This window comes from Pipistrellus kuhlii, unplaced genomic scaffold, assembly GCF_014108245.1.
Source record: "Pipistrellus kuhlii isolate mPipKuh1 unplaced genomic scaffold, mPipKuh1.p scaffold_m20_p_11, whole genome shotgun sequence".
NCBI classification, from domain to species: domain Eukaryota; kingdom Metazoa; phylum Chordata; class Mammalia; order Chiroptera; family Vespertilionidae; genus Pipistrellus; species Pipistrellus kuhlii.
In genome coordinates, this window is record NW_023425416.1 from 4950134 (window position 1) to 4965548 (window position 15415).

Here is a 15415-nt window from a genome sequence, read left to right on the forward strand (position 1 = left end):
AGGCTTGGGTCTCCTCTGAGGCTAGAACTCATTCGGGTTGTGGACAGGATTCAACCCCCTACATCTGTGTAACTAAGTCCCCATTTTCTTGCTGCCCGTTGGCTGGAGACTGTGCTCAGTCCCCTCAGGCTGCCTGCAGCGCTTGCCATGTGACCTCCGCACTCAGTTCACACTGCAGCTTCCTCCCAGGCCAGCAGTAGCTTGTCTCTCTGGCTTCTATTTTTGGCTTTAAATGTTCTTTTAAGAACCTGCCTGATTAGGTCAGGCCCACTGAGGACAACCTCCTAGGTGATAAGGAATCTTAATTAACAGAGTGACATCCCATCGAACCACGGGTTCCACCCGTGCACAAGGGGCAGGGATGATAGCAGTGGGTAACCCTGCTGGCCACCTTAGGATGCGGCCTAACATTCCTCCCTCTAGAGCAGAGGTGGGGACTTCCTACTGCCAGGGGCCATTCGGATATTTGTAACCTCATTTGAGGCCACACAAAATTATCCACTTAAAAATTAGCCTGCTATGTTTGGTCAACATTTAATTAACTCGCTCCTAATGCCTGGGCAGGGCAGGACCAAATGATTTCTTGGGTCTTATTTTGGCTCTCAGGCCAGACTTCCCCACCCCTGCCTAAAGTTAATCACTCTCTGATGGCTAACATGGGAGTTTTACCTATTTTTGAACTTTATAAAAATGGAATTGAAAGGTTAACATGGTGGTACACAGGCAGGCTAAATAGCCATCTCACACAGAGGATAAAGAAAAATTGAATTTATTTAAGGGAAGGAGATGGGGAGTGGGATATCCAAAGGGAAGGGCTGCCCAGCCCCGAGCCAAGGGGACACTGGGCGATGCTGGCAGCCCCAGGAGCTGGGGTTTCATCCTCATGTGCAGTCACTGGCAGGAAGCTCTTGTCCTCAGTGGGTTGGGTCTGAGCTGGGTTTGGAACCGGGGGGAATGCAGGTGTGCGATCGGGGGTCTTCAGGACAGTTCCCATTCCTCGTACGGCCTGAGCCTGGTGGCCAGAGAGCTTGTCCTGGCCTCTGTTCTCCTATGGTGGGAAGCTTGCAGATGGCCGTTAGGGATTGCATGGCCCTAGCCTCCAGGGCCTAGAGTCCGAACAGGAATCACGCAGTTTGCCTCTTGCATCTGGTTCAGCAATACACATGTTTATGAAATGCACTCATTCTTCCGTACTGCAGACACTGCACTTGTAAACATGACACAATTTACTTACTCACATAAAAGGTGGTAGTTCCTATCACTGCCACGCTGCTAATGTTTTGGCAAACACATGCACACATCTCTGCTGGGTACACATAAAGGTGTGGAATTGCTGGGTTATAAGCCATGCACATGTGCAGCTTGGAAACTGCCAAACAGTTTTCCAAAGTGGATTTACCAAGCTGTACCTCCACCAACAGTGTTAGCATAGTCCATGAGGCTGTTTTGAGGGCTATAAAATAAGATCATGATAAAGAACACAGGACAGGACCCAGGATAGAGTCTGCAAGTAAGAGTTCGCCTTCTCAATACAAATGGCTTGATGCTGAAGGTTCTCTTCCGTTATACTACAATATTAAAGTCTTTGCATTGTGTGTGTCCAGCGTGCTTAGCCAAATGTAGTAAATAGCCAAACGAACACATCAATGCTGAGTAGCTTCCTGATCAAGAACAATTATTTTAGGGAGATATAGGAGAGATAAGAGATCAACCGAAGGACTTGTATGCATGCATATAAGCATAACCATTGGACGCAAAACTTTAGAGGGTGAGGGCATGTATGGGAATGGGGGGAGGGGAGGGGAGGAGGCAATGGTAAGATATGTACACATATAATACCTTAATTAAAAAATTAAAATAAAATAAAAAGAACAACTTCTTCAGACTTGCATTCTCTTTCCATTTCCCTGGCCCTGCACTGAGGCACGTGATAGCAGGGCACTGAGGATCCCCATTGCTCGGCCTCACTGAGGCTAGATCAGCCTCACTGAGGAGCTGGCTTCTTCTACAAGCAAGCTAGCCAGATTAAAAAAAAGCACCACGTGCTGTTGCACACAATAGCTATTTCTAAAACAAAAGCACTCAGGTCGTATCTGTAGCAGGAGATTTAATGACAGGTAATTCAGTTGGTAGGATCATCAGATCACATGAAATACTTTGCTTTAAAACCTTGCCTACAATAAGGTTTTCACAATTAAGACATTAACTCAGGCCACTTAGCAGCAAGGCTCCTCTTTTCTGTATTTGATTTTTCTAATCATTATTAGCTTATCTTTGATTAAATGCAATATTAATGTGCATAACATACCAAATGTCAGTGAATAAATACATAAAGGCATGCTTAGATGGATTTTTTTAATGTAGAAAAAAGCACTGCAAGAAAGCCAACCAGCCTGACCACTGTGGCTCGGTGGTTGAGTGTTGACCCATAAACCAGGAGGTCACTGGTTTGATTCCCGGTCAAGGGCACATTCCCAGGTTTCAACTCAATCCCCAGTAGGGCAGGTGTACGGGGCAACTGATCAATGATTCTCTCTCATCAACGTTCCTATCTCTATTTCCCTCTCCTTTCCTTTCTCTGAAATGAATAAAAAACGTTTTTGTTTTTTTTTAATCCTCAGGTGAGGATTTTTTAAATGTTTTTTGTTGTTGTTTTGCTTCGTTTTTATATTTGTTTTGTTTTTTTTAAGGAAAATGGTTTTGTGTGTGTGTGTGTGTGTGTGTGTGTGTGTGTGTGTGTTTGTACTTGGTTATTTTTTTATCCAAGGCCTTGTGCATGCTAATTAACTTTAATGATTTGTCATCTCTCCTAATATGGGTGACAAGTCACCAGGTTCAGCTACTTGCTGCAAGTTCTACAGAGGCCACGTCAAACCAAGGGGAGCATAATGGGTAGCTCCGTCAAACCATCCCTTTAGCAAACCCAGATTTGCTCTTCAAAAATTGGCCAGACTTTATTCCAGGGTCACTTAAGCCCCTCTAAACTTTCAGGTTCTCCTTTGTAAAACAGGGTAAATAAAGGCATGTATCTTAGAGGTATTAACATTCACTGATTTAACAAATATTTAATTCCATTATCTGCTAGGCTCTGTGTCAGACAATTAACAAATACTTATTACATGTTAACCACGTACCAGCTAATATTATTCTCAACACTTAACACATTGTGAACCAGTAGTTGTATTGTTAGCTTTACCCAGTGGTCAGATACGTTTCTATTGAACGAGTACAAAAAACGTTTTACATAAATGTTAAAGGCATGCTTAAAATTAAATGTCCATTGCATTTGAAGTTATTTGTTTCATGTTCTTATGAGCTAATATCTTTTTAAAGTATGATACTTCGTAAAACACTGTGTAATACGAAGAGAGAATTCTCGTGATCCGTCTGCAACGTTTTAATTGTTTGCATATCAACAATCTACTTTGTGGGAAAATATTTGAAAGGTGTAGAGTCTTAGGCTGGCTTCATATTTCCCCTCTCAATCTCATACCCACCTATACCCATAATCATATGCCTTCTGCCTATCTCATATGCATCCAACTGCTCAGGCCTGTGTTCTCATTATTGTGGTCAGAGAATGCAAACTAATTTTACAATTAGTCCAAGTCCTTCATAATTAGAAGGCAAATATGTCTCATTTCAAAATCAGAGGAATGTTTTGGGGTTAACTGTCATTTTGATGATCTGCCCTGCATCTCCCCTTCCATTAGCTCAGACATCAGGGCTCTGGCCAGTGTGGCTCAGGAGCATAGTCCTCTGCGCCAGAGGGTCTTGGGGTTAAATTCCTGGTCAGTGCACAAGCCTTGGTTGTGGGTTCGGTTTCACTCAGGGCTGATGCAGGAGAGGACGGATGGATGTTTCTCTCTCTTCTCTGTTCTCTCTTTTTCTTTCTCTCTCTCTCCCTCCCTTCACTTTCTCCCGTCCTCCCTCTCTAAAATCAATTTAAAAATGAGAACATTAGGGGGAAGGTCACTAGACAGATTCATCTTTATAGCCGAGTTTCTCTTTCCCTTCTATTCTCCTACTCCCCCTACCTCCTGTCCCTGCCTTCCCCCAGTCCCTAGGATCCAATGAAGCTGTCAGTGAGGAACCTCCCAGAATGCCTTCCTGCCTTTGATGGAGAAGTCTTCACATTCGCTTTCACCCTCATTCATGTGGCTAAGGAACAGCTATTAAATCAGCATCGACAGAGGAACAACAGAAAGTCACAGGAGCGAGAGAAGGTCCTAAACAGAGTATTCATCCTGGAGCGGGAGCACATAGGTCCAGGCTCTGACAGCTCCGTTTGAGAGTCGCCAGATAAAACGCAGACACCCAGTTCAAGCTGAATTTCATGTGAACCACAAGTACATTTGAAACAGAAATATACCCCAAATCTGCATATGAGATATATTTATATTGAAAATTGCTTAGTTGTTTATCGGAAACTCAAATTTCACTGGGTGTTCTGCATTTTTATTTGCTAAAATCTTGTAACCTTCTTCCATTTGCTAGTTTTGTGACCTTGAGCAACTTACATAAACTCTGTGTTTAAGTTCCCTCGTCTGTAAAGAGATAAACGAATGAATAAAAAAGGAATAGTAAAAGAACATTCTTCATAGGACAGAGTATTAGTCATCAGCACTGTCCAGTAAGATGTCTGCTTGTCTTCCTTCCATCAACCCGGTCCTGTAGCCCTTCCTTGTCCTCCTGCAGTGCGTGAGGCCTATGACTTGCTTCAGCCGATGGAAATGGAGGAGGAATGTGTCCCTTCCAGGTAGATGTGCTGCAGAACTGTCACCGTGTGCTGCTCTCTCTGCCCCTGCGGCAGTGGCCCGTGTGGTCAGAATACCTGAGAGTAGACAACATGGAGAGGAAGCCCCCATCACACACACACACACACACACACACACACTCACACACACACTCACACACACCAAAGGAAGACATAAGTGTGAAGGAAAACTTTTAAACACTGAAATTTGGGGATTGTTTCTTACTGCAGCACAACTTAACCTACCCTGATTGAGAGTTGTTATAAAGATTTCATGAGCCAATGCTTGCTTTTCTTTTAAGGTTAGAGAAACTTGTTATTAAATTTAATTTTCTTTAAACACATACTTTCCCCTATTCTCACCCACTCTGGGGAGTAAGGTAACTCCCCACTGCCCCACCCCCTATAGAAACCCTGAGATGGTGAGGGTGAAGTATAAAAACACTGCCATACCCTTCAGACCCCCATCCCAGGCCTTCTTTACTCCTTTAGAAAAAGCCCCTGGAGATCCACTTGAGTGTAAAACAGCCTTCCTCTGGAAGGGCACTCAGACACCACATGGAGCAGGATGCTCTGAGATGAACTGAGGGAGAGTGAATGGACAGGACCTCCGACCCCACTGGGGAGGGCATAGCCCACAGGACCCCTAGCAGCCAGCCTCTGTTTCCATAGGACCCACGTAAACATCAGTGTTGCTTGTGCATGTCTCTGCTCTTCCTAATCACCTCCCTAGCCTCCCTCATCTCACCGGATGCCTTGGCTCCTGGGTCCCTCCTTCCTTCCCTCCCTCCTACAGGAGTGGGAAGGGGGCCAGAGCCCACCTCACCCCTTCTTCCAGGCATGAGCCAGCAGGTGTTAAGCGTGGAGAACATGCCTGACACGTAGTAGGCACAACGTAAGTACTTACTATGTAAGAAAAAGTCAGCAACACCCTTGGTACCAAAAAAAGGGATCAAGACAGGCCTTGCTTGCTGTCCAAGTGATGGTAATAAACATTTATTGTCCAGCCCTCCTTCTCCCGGCCTGAGAATTCAGATCTCCCCCTTCTCCTCCGCAGCGCTGGGTAATAAACTCTGTAACGTCAGCAGCATTTAGCTCAGGGAGTTTCTTTAATCATTAAACAGGATTTAAATGTCCAAAACAATCTTGATATGGGTCTGCTCCATCTGCAGTGTGGGTTGGGAGGGAGTGGTAGGGGGGCAGGCAGCTGACCGGCTGCACCCTGCGAGGGCCAGCTCTGTGCATAGATTCAGAGAGGGCCCAGGAGCCCGGCCCATGGAGGCTCCGGCTAATGAGAATCAGATGCCTGTCACTCAGGCCGCAGTGCTCGTCCTGCTCTCTGGGTACCGGACTCCGTCCTTAAACAGCCCAGGCCTGACTGTATGCAGCCTTCCATCCCCGAAGGAATTCCAAAGCGTCCGGGCAGCGCCCTCCCTGCCGCCTGGCGATGGGAGACAGACAGGGGAAGGTCGGTGCAGAGCTCAGGTCTGGAGCTCCCCTGCAACCAGCCGCCCAGAAAGGGCCTCTGGCCAGGAATGCCAGGTGACTCCCTCCTGCTACAAACATACCATTGCTTTCCCTTTCATGCTCATAAAAGAAATCCAAACACACACTAGCGAGGCTTTCAAACTCCCTCTCAAAAGAAGGACATAGTTCATTCATGTCAGACACAGAACATTGCCATCGATGTGTACGTGCACGTACAGTTACTTTCATACACAACTGAAACAAAACTTCACCAAATGGCCAAAACCGGTTTGGCTCAGTGGATAGAGCGTCGGTCTGGGGACTGAAAGGTCCCGGATTCGATTCCGGTCAAGGGCATGTACCTTGGTTGCAGGCACAACCCCAGTACGGGGTGTGCAAGAGGCAGCTGATTGATGATCCTCTCTCATTGATGTTTCTAACTCTCTATCCCTCTCTCTTCCTCTCTATAAAAAATCAATAACAATAAAAAAAAAAACTTCACCAAATGTCACTTACCCTCATCTACTCAATGGTTTTAAAAAACTGATCACTATCCAAATGCAGATCTTACAACCAATGTATGTGTAGGGTGCTGCACGCTGAGCCACAGCTCACTCTCAGACAGTGAGCGGGAGGAAGGCCTCAGACTCAGGGCACTGGGATTAGACCTCACCTTACGGCCCTGGACAGCTCTTCACCTTTCCAGGCCACAGGCCTGGGATTCTTCCAGGTTTCACTCGCTGGGATGTTGACGTTGGGTACTTGTGTGCAGATGAACAAAGAGATGCCGAAGCCGCCCTCACGTGCTGAGACTATTGGCAGTTCCTCTGTTGATTCAGAGTTGGGATTAAAGGTGGTGAGAGAGTCCGTGTTCCTTCAGTAAACAGAGCTTTGCGTGGATCCTAAACAACTCAGATTTTTATTTTACTGTATGTAACAGAACCCTCCCTACACTAAGGTGACCAGATGTCCCGCTTTTGGTGGGACAGTCCTGATTTTTAACAATTTGTCCCTCGCCTCATGGCATTTTTTAAAAGTCCAAAAGATTTAAAAGATTCTTTCCAAAAATCGAAACTTTTTTAAAATGCCGTGGGACACAGGACAAATTGTTCTGCCAAAAGCGGGACGTCTGGCCACCTTACCCTACACACACACACACACACACACACACACACACACACACACAAGAAATTACTGGTCCAAGCAGTGGGCGGGCCCACGGACGTGCTGGGCTGTGCATAGTTAGCTCAGAATGCTGGGGTGAAGCCAGGGTAACTGTCTTCTCCCACCGCCGGGCTCCACTCTCCTCTCCCATGGCTGCATTCTCTTCCGTCATAGACAGGACCTCCTGCTGGCCAGAGAAGATGCTCAGCAGCAGCTCTCAGCTCACATGCGTCCAGCCTGACCACCCAGGAGGGTGAGGCACCTCTCCTGATGTTTCAGCAGGAGCTCCAGGCTTCTTGCTATCCCAGCGCAGATCACTTCCCGAAACAGTCACAGTGACCAGGGAAGGACACCGCCCCGCTGGTGAAGTGTGGGTTCCATGCCAACCCCTGGGACACAGTGATCTCAGGTCCACTAAACTGCCTGAACTTGAGAACGGGATTGAGTCACAAAGGAAAATCAAGGGGCCATTTCCAAAAGTTAGGGACAAGAACTTGAAGCAGATACTTTTTTTAAATGGCCACTGCTGACCTCTGTCTACAGCCAGAAAGCAGAGACAGAAAGTGGGCCTTCTACCCCTTGGAGAGGATTTTTCCATCACAAGAAATCCTGACACGTTCTCTCTCCAATCTCTGTCAGAAGTTAGATGCTGTGGCAAGAGATTCGCTTAACTTTGAAATGGAAAACTTAATGTGCCATGAACTTCTGGCCGTTGGCCTAAGAGGTAAACACTCTCTTCGAGCCTTTTAGAAATCCTCTCTCCCGCGTTATGCCCATGGTTTGTAACGTCAGAATTGCCTTCATGGTTGCATCACCACTGCCTTTGCAAACAAAGTGTAAACCTGCAGGTCCCCTTGGGTTAACCAGTGACTTGCATGCTCACCTGATTGGCTGAGCTGCTGGAGCAGGAACCTTGCACTGCCAAGCGTGCATAAGGGAAAGCGTGGACACATGAACTGATGTTGACTGAATCTGACAAAGGGAGAAAGCACACTGGAGAAAGAGGTTCCGGGAAGGATTTTTTCTGTGTTTCGCTGAATACCATTTGTCTCCTGGGAAGCAATGCCAACAGGGCTGTGGCTTCTGGATTCTGCAAATATCATCACTGTGCATGCCAGGAGATTACCTTGCTGAAACGCAGGGAGAGACAAACTGAGGAGGAGCATACACTCTTTCTTTGCCACGTTCCCTTCCAGGCCAGATCACCGGGCCCAGGGTTTGGGCTCTTGTTTGCTTGCTTGCTTTGTTTTCAGTTAGTGGGGGTGTGGTTATGGGTTGTTTTGTTCCTAGTGATTTCTCAGAGACTAATTCAATTCCAACTGAGGAAAGGCAACTTGCTGTGATGCAGGCACATTTATCACCTTCAGGAAATTGACAGTTTTGATTTGATAATTTTATTTTGCCTTGGAGTTAAGAGACAAAGGATAGTAATTATTACTTTCCAGGTGCCACATATGAAGCAGAAACCTGGGGCTTTTTCCACTGCGAGGACATTGCCCCTCCCACTCTGGTGGCTCTTCCTTTTTCAGCTTTCGGATCTTGGCTTATACGCCAGGCCATAGCTTCTTAAAAGTTGCAAGCCCAGGTTGTTGCCCGTGCTTCTTACTGGCCAGCTGTAAGTTAACTTCCCGCATCCTCCTCCTTGTCTGATTAATTTGTTGGAGCGGCTCACAGAACTCAGAGAAACGTGTGACTCACTAGAACACTGGTTTGTTATGAGAGGATGTCACTCAGGAGCACCCGGGTGGACAAGATGCGCAGGGCAAGCCATGGGGAAAGAAAGGTCTGGTGCTCCCAGGTCTTCTCCAGGCGGTCCCTCTCGCAGTACCCTCATGTTTTACCAACCTGGAGGCTCTCCAGAGCCTGTCTTTATGTGTGTTGTTGTTGTTGTTGTTGTTGTCAATGGAAGCTCCCTTCACAGGCGTGGTTGATTAAATCACTGGCCAATGGCAAACATTTCACCTCCAGCCCCTAGCCCTCTGCCCTCCCCAGAGGCCAGGAGTGGGACTGAAAGTTCTACCTTTCTAATCTCATGGTTGGTTCCACTGCCAACCAGCCTCCATCCTTAGGTGAAGCCTCCAAATCGTCTTATTAACATAACAAGTGAAACCTTTGTTGCTTCATCACTAAGCAAATTTCAAAAGTGTTAGAAGTTCTGTGCCAGAAGGAAGAACTAAGACTAAATATGGGTTTCATACCGTATCAGAGAAAAACCCAAAACTACTCTCTGATCCTACAAACTACCTTCTCCCCCATGTCTCAATCACATCTACCACCAAGGCCTGACCGTCTCCATCCCCCTTCCTCTAAGGTCACCCTCAGCATTCTAGTCCAAGCTGCCATCACCCCTTACCTGGCCAGGTAACAGGTGAAGGAATTACACCTGTAACAGTTCCTTCTCTGGTTTCCTGAATCCGTTCAATGACCTCGCAATTCACCCTTCTGACAACTGCCAGTGAGGTTTATCCAAATAGCCTGGACCTTCTAAAGTCAGATTGAATGGGCCCGTTAGCTGTGGGGGCTTTCACTCAGCCATAGTCTACTTTCTTCGCGTACAAAACCCATAGTGACAGCCACTGCCTCTGAGGTTTCAGGTGAGGGTTAAGCAAAAGTGAAGTGCTTCCCTTGATGTCAGCAAATAGCAGCTGCTCGGTAAATATTAGGTATGGTGATTATTATCACTTGGCTTGTCTGTCGGCCAGTGAATTAGGACACTCTAACCCCAGCGATGATAAATATGCACATGTTTAGTGTGCAACACTCATTCATCTGTTTATATAAGTGCAAAGGGAGGGTCATGTCTTCTTTTCTTTCCCATAATTTTTAAGGCCAGCACAATTATGAGAAAATGCCTCTAACCTAGATGAAGCCAAGAATACTACAAACAATCTAAATCACACATTTACAAGGAGCATTTACAATATGGGTAGATGAACCATTTCAAGATTCTTTCTTTAAGGAAGTTAATGAAATTCCTTTCATACATCCAACATGCTCTTCCCAGTTATTCCTCTATGGTGCCTAGTAAGAAAACAAACAAACAAAAATATTTAAAGAAATAAAATTCAACTGTGCATAGAGTGGGCTATTAAGTATTCAGAAGAGCCTTTTATCAGAATGTGAAGAATTTAATCCTTAGCTGACCAGATGTAAACAATGAAAAGGCAAAGAGTAATGCAATCCTGAAATGCACCCTGTAACTCTCTGTAAACACAGATGTATGTGCTTTCTATTAGAGGAGGCCTTTAATTAAGAGCTGTCCTAATTGCTCAAAATGTGCTTCAAGTTGGGTAACTCAAAAGCAAGTCTCTCACAACTATGTCTTGCAGGAAAAGCTTATTAATTTCATGTGAGGGAAGTTTTCTCCAAAGTAAAGAATATTTTTTAAAGGACCCAGGGATAGAGGTAGAACATTAAAAACCTCAAATGGCCCTGGCCAGTGTGGCTCAGTTGGGAGTCGTCCTGTGCACCAAAATATTATAGGTTCCATTTCCAGTCTGGATACATGCCTGGGTTCTGGGCTTGTTCCCCAGGAGGGAGCATGCAGGAGGCAGCTGATGGATTTTCTCTCTCTCTCCCTTTCCCTTCCTCTCTCTCTAAAAAAGAAATCAATTACAGAGACCAATATGGCGGCATAGGTAAATTACAATTAAAATATAGAACAACCATCACTCAGACCACCTGAAATCTGGCTGAACAGAAGTCCTACAATTAGAGATATAAAGAAGAAAGCACAATGAGACTGGTAGTAGGGGTGGAGGCATGGGACAGGCTCCTCTGGTACCCACATGTGGAGTGTTTTTAATAGGGAGGGACATCTAGGCTGGAGGCCTCCCACGGGGAGCAAGGGGTCCCAGCCCCACACCAGACCACTCAGCTCAGGCTTCCAATGCTTGGAATATAAGTCCTCATAATTTCCCATTTAGTGTGTTGCTAATGGCAATCAAGGCTCAACTACAACAAGATGGTGCGCACAGCCCACAAAGAGGCACAACTAGAATAAGTACCCAGCTCAGGTGCCTGGAGAGGCTGAGCCACTGAGCTCTACAGGACAGCTATTACACAAGGCCACTCTACCAATTCCAGGAGACATAGCAGCTCTACCTAATGCATAGTAACAAACACAGGGAAGCAGCCAAAATGCAGAGACAAAGAACATATGAAATGTGTCCTTTCACAAATGAAATAACAAAAGAAATCTCTAGAAAAAGAACTTAATGAAATGGAAGCAAGCAAACAACTAGATACAAAGTTCAAAACCATGATTATAAGGTTGCTCAAGGAACTTAATGAAAGCTTCAAGGGACTTAGTGAGACTTTCAAGGATCTTAGTGAGAACATTAAAGAATGGAAAAGGACCAGTCAGAAATGAAGGATGCACTAAGACTGAATAATAATTTATAGGGAATCAACAGTAAAGTAGAGGACACCAAGAATCAAATCAGCAATCTGCAATATAAAGAAGCAAAAAGCACCCAATCAGAAGAGCAAAAAGAATCCAAAAATATGAAGATAATGTAAGGGGTCTCTGAGATAACTTCAAGCACATCAACATTCGCATTCTGGGAAGGCCCAAAGGAGAAGAAAGAGAGCAATATAATGAAAACCTATTTGAATAAATAATGACAGAAAACTTTCCCTTTTTGGTGAGAGAAATAGACATATAAATTCAGGAAGTGCAGAAATCCCCAAACAAGTGAACCCAAAGAGGTCCACATCAAGACACATCATAATTAAAATGCAAAGATAAAGACAAAGAGAGGATCTTAAAAGCAGCAAGAGAAAAGCAGTTAGTTGCCTACAAGGGAGTTCCTTTAAGACTGTCAGCTGATTTCTGAATAGAAACATTGCAGGCCAGAAGGGATGGATAAGAAATATTCAAAGTGATGAACAGCAAGAACCTAAAACCAAAATTGCTCTACCCAGAAAAGCTATCATTTAGAATTGAAAGTCAGATAAAGAACTTCACAGATAAGAAAAAGCTAAATGAGTTCATCATCACCAAACCAGTATTACATAAAATGCTAAAGGTTTTTTTTTTAGGAGGAGGAGAAGGGGAAAGAGAAGGAGGAGAAAGAGGAAGAGGAGGAGGAGGAGGAGATATGAACAATAATATGACAATTAATACATAGCTACTAATAATTGAATCTAAAAATCAAAATAAAGTAACAAGAAATCTAATGAACAACCTAAACTGATGAATAAAAATAGAACCAGAGGCAAGGAGACATGGAACAGATTGACAAATCTCAGAGGGAAGGGTGGGGTGGAAAGAAATTAATCAAAGAACATATGTATATATGCATTACTTATGGACACAAACAATAGGGTGATGAAGGCATAGGGCAGGGTGGGAACCGGATGGAAGAGGGTAATGGGGGTGGGGAGGGTGACATCTGTAATACTCTCAATAATAAAAATATAAAAATATATATAAATAAAATTTTGAAAGACTTTAAAAAAAAAAACCTCAGAGAAATGACTTTAAACTATTTCAAGGGGCCCTGGAATACCTCAAAGATTCATTCTCCTACATTTTTAAACTAATTAGGCCTATTTAATATGCTTGAAAAATTACATGGGAAGCTTTGACAAATAAGAATACACTGAGCCTGATGTGGCTCAGTGGTTGAGCATCGAGCTATGAACCAGGAAGTCATGGTTCAATTCTCAGTCAGTTTCAGGCTTGATCTCCAGTGGGGAGCACGCAGGAGGCAAATGATCAATGATTCTCTCTCATCATTGATGTTTCTATATCTCCCTTCCTCTCCCTTCTCTGAAATCACTAAAAATATATTTTAAAAAAGAATACCATTATTTTTAATAAAGAGCCAAATTAAAACCAGTTATTTACTGTATTAAGTTTAGTTTTAATTTGTTCTGATTATTTGCATGAACACAATAAAGGTAACAATCTATTATTTAAACTTTTTCAAAGCCTGCTATGCTGGAATGTTGTATTTCCCTGCCAGCAGCATCAGGGACAGGGAGAGGCCTTGCCTTAGGATGACTGACAGGACCTTCTCCCTGATTCCATAAGAATAATTACGGTTTGGCTCAGTGGATAGAGCTTTGGTCTGTGGACTGAAAGGTCCCAGGTTCGATTCCAGTCAAGTGCATGTACCTTGGTTGCAGGCATATCTCCAGTAGGGGGTGTGCAAGAGGCAGCTGATTGATGATTCTATCTCATCGATGTTTTGTAACTCTCTATCCCTCTCTCTTCCTCTTTTTAAAAAAAATCAATAAAATATATTTTAATTTAAAAAATAATTACTAACAACTAGAAAGAGGAGAGAAACGTTAGCACTCTAGGGCCACACAATCCTTAACGACCATCTGCAAGCTTCCCACCACGGAACGGAGGCCAGGACAAGCTCTCTGGCCACCAGGCTCAGGCCGTACGAGGAATGGGAACTGTCCTGAACACCCCTGACTGCACACCTGCATTCCCCCGGTTCCAAGCCCAGCTCAGCCCAAACCACTGAGGACAAGAGCTTCCCGCCAGTGACTGCACATGAGGGTGAAACCCCAGCTCCTGGGGCTGCAGCATCGCCCAGTGTCCCCTTCCCTTGGGGAATTCTACCCCCACCCCCTTTCTTTAAACAAATTCAATTTTCCCTAAACAAATAAAAAAATTAAAAAACATAAATATAAAATCTTAGAAGGGGCTCAAAGCCTACTTCCCATACTCCATCTTGTATTTCAAAATAAAAACAAGTAAAGTAAAAGAAATAAGTAAAAAGAATAAAGTTCTACTTTTCCCATAAATGCTACATTATTGATTTTCTTTTTCAAATAGTATACATTTAATTATTTTTCAAGAAAGATTTTTAGTGAAACTGCTTTGCTAGTGTCCGAGCACCTGTGCCCTGCCTACCAGGGATTCACAAATATCGGGAGCTCCACCACTCAACAGGTCTGTCCCAGGAGAGGGCAGCCAGCTGGGCATGTAGAGATCTGGATTCAAATCCCAGCTAACGCACTTGCTCGCTGTGTAATTCTGGCCTACTTCCCAATTTCTGGATGTCAATCACCTTATCTGTGGCTGAAATGTGTTGTGTGGGAATTAGAGTGAGTAATCAGAAATATAGTAAGTGTCCCCCAAATTTGGGACATATACAAATGTTCACAATTAATCCATCACCTGAATGCAAATGGTGCCTAAGCAAAGTACTGTTGTTATCTTAAGCAGACAAAACAGGCACCTTACAGCTGTTTATTTTGCAAATATGTGCTTAGCATGTTCTGTTGACAGAGAGAGTTTCAAAAACTCCACAAATTTCAATTCAGCAGAATTTGTGGTAACAAGTGTTTGGTATCCTGAAGTGTGGAGAGGAGGAATGTATAAAGAAGAAACTTCTATATGGCACAGTTAGAGATCATGGAACATCACACCATGTCAGTGGATTTTCAGCATTTGGGAAATAAGCATGTTCTGTCCAGGAGTATGTTTAGAAACCCTTCTTCTCTGAGAAGATGAGCTGTCAACTTCGAATCCTGCTCAGTTACTTCCTGCCTTGCCATTATAGCAAGATGATTAAAAGAAAACAAAGAAAATGCTGCCATTTAACACACCTGAGTACACGTCCTCTCCCCCATGGTAGTCATTGACTTAACAAACTTCACTCATCTACTGCATACCAGTCCATTGTGTTAGATCAGTGGTCGGCAAACTGCGGCTCTCGAGTTACATGCAGCTCTTGAGCCCCTTGAGTGTGGCACTTCCACAAAAACACCACGGCCTGGGAGAGTCTATTTTGAAGACGTGGCGTTAGAAGAAGTTTAAGTTTAAAAAATTTGGCTCTCAAAAGAAATTTCAATCGTTGTCCTGTTGATATTTGGCTCTGTTGACTAATGGGTTTGCCAATCATTGTGTTAGATGATGAGGATAAAATGACCAACACCCATCCATGGCCCTCACTCACATGGCACCAGGTATGCTTGGAGGGGCAGAGCGGTCCTTCTGAGGCCATTTCCTGGGCAGCAGCTAGGTCCAGCGCTGTTTTCACACACATTACATGGCTGAAT

General features: G+C 44.3%; 1 long non-coding RNA gene across 1 annotated transcript; it reads right to left on the reverse strand.

The window, feature by feature from the left end:
- Positions 1-748: 748 nt before the first annotated feature.
- Positions 749-6235, reverse strand: LOC123652036. Its single transcript, XR_006741060.1, has 2 exons — positions 5664-6235; positions 749-1453 (listed from the first exon to the last, which is right to left on the reverse strand). It is a non-coding gene; the product is annotated as an uncharacterized LOC123652036 (long non-coding RNA).
- Between the last annotated feature and the right edge of the window lie 9180 nt (positions 6236-15415).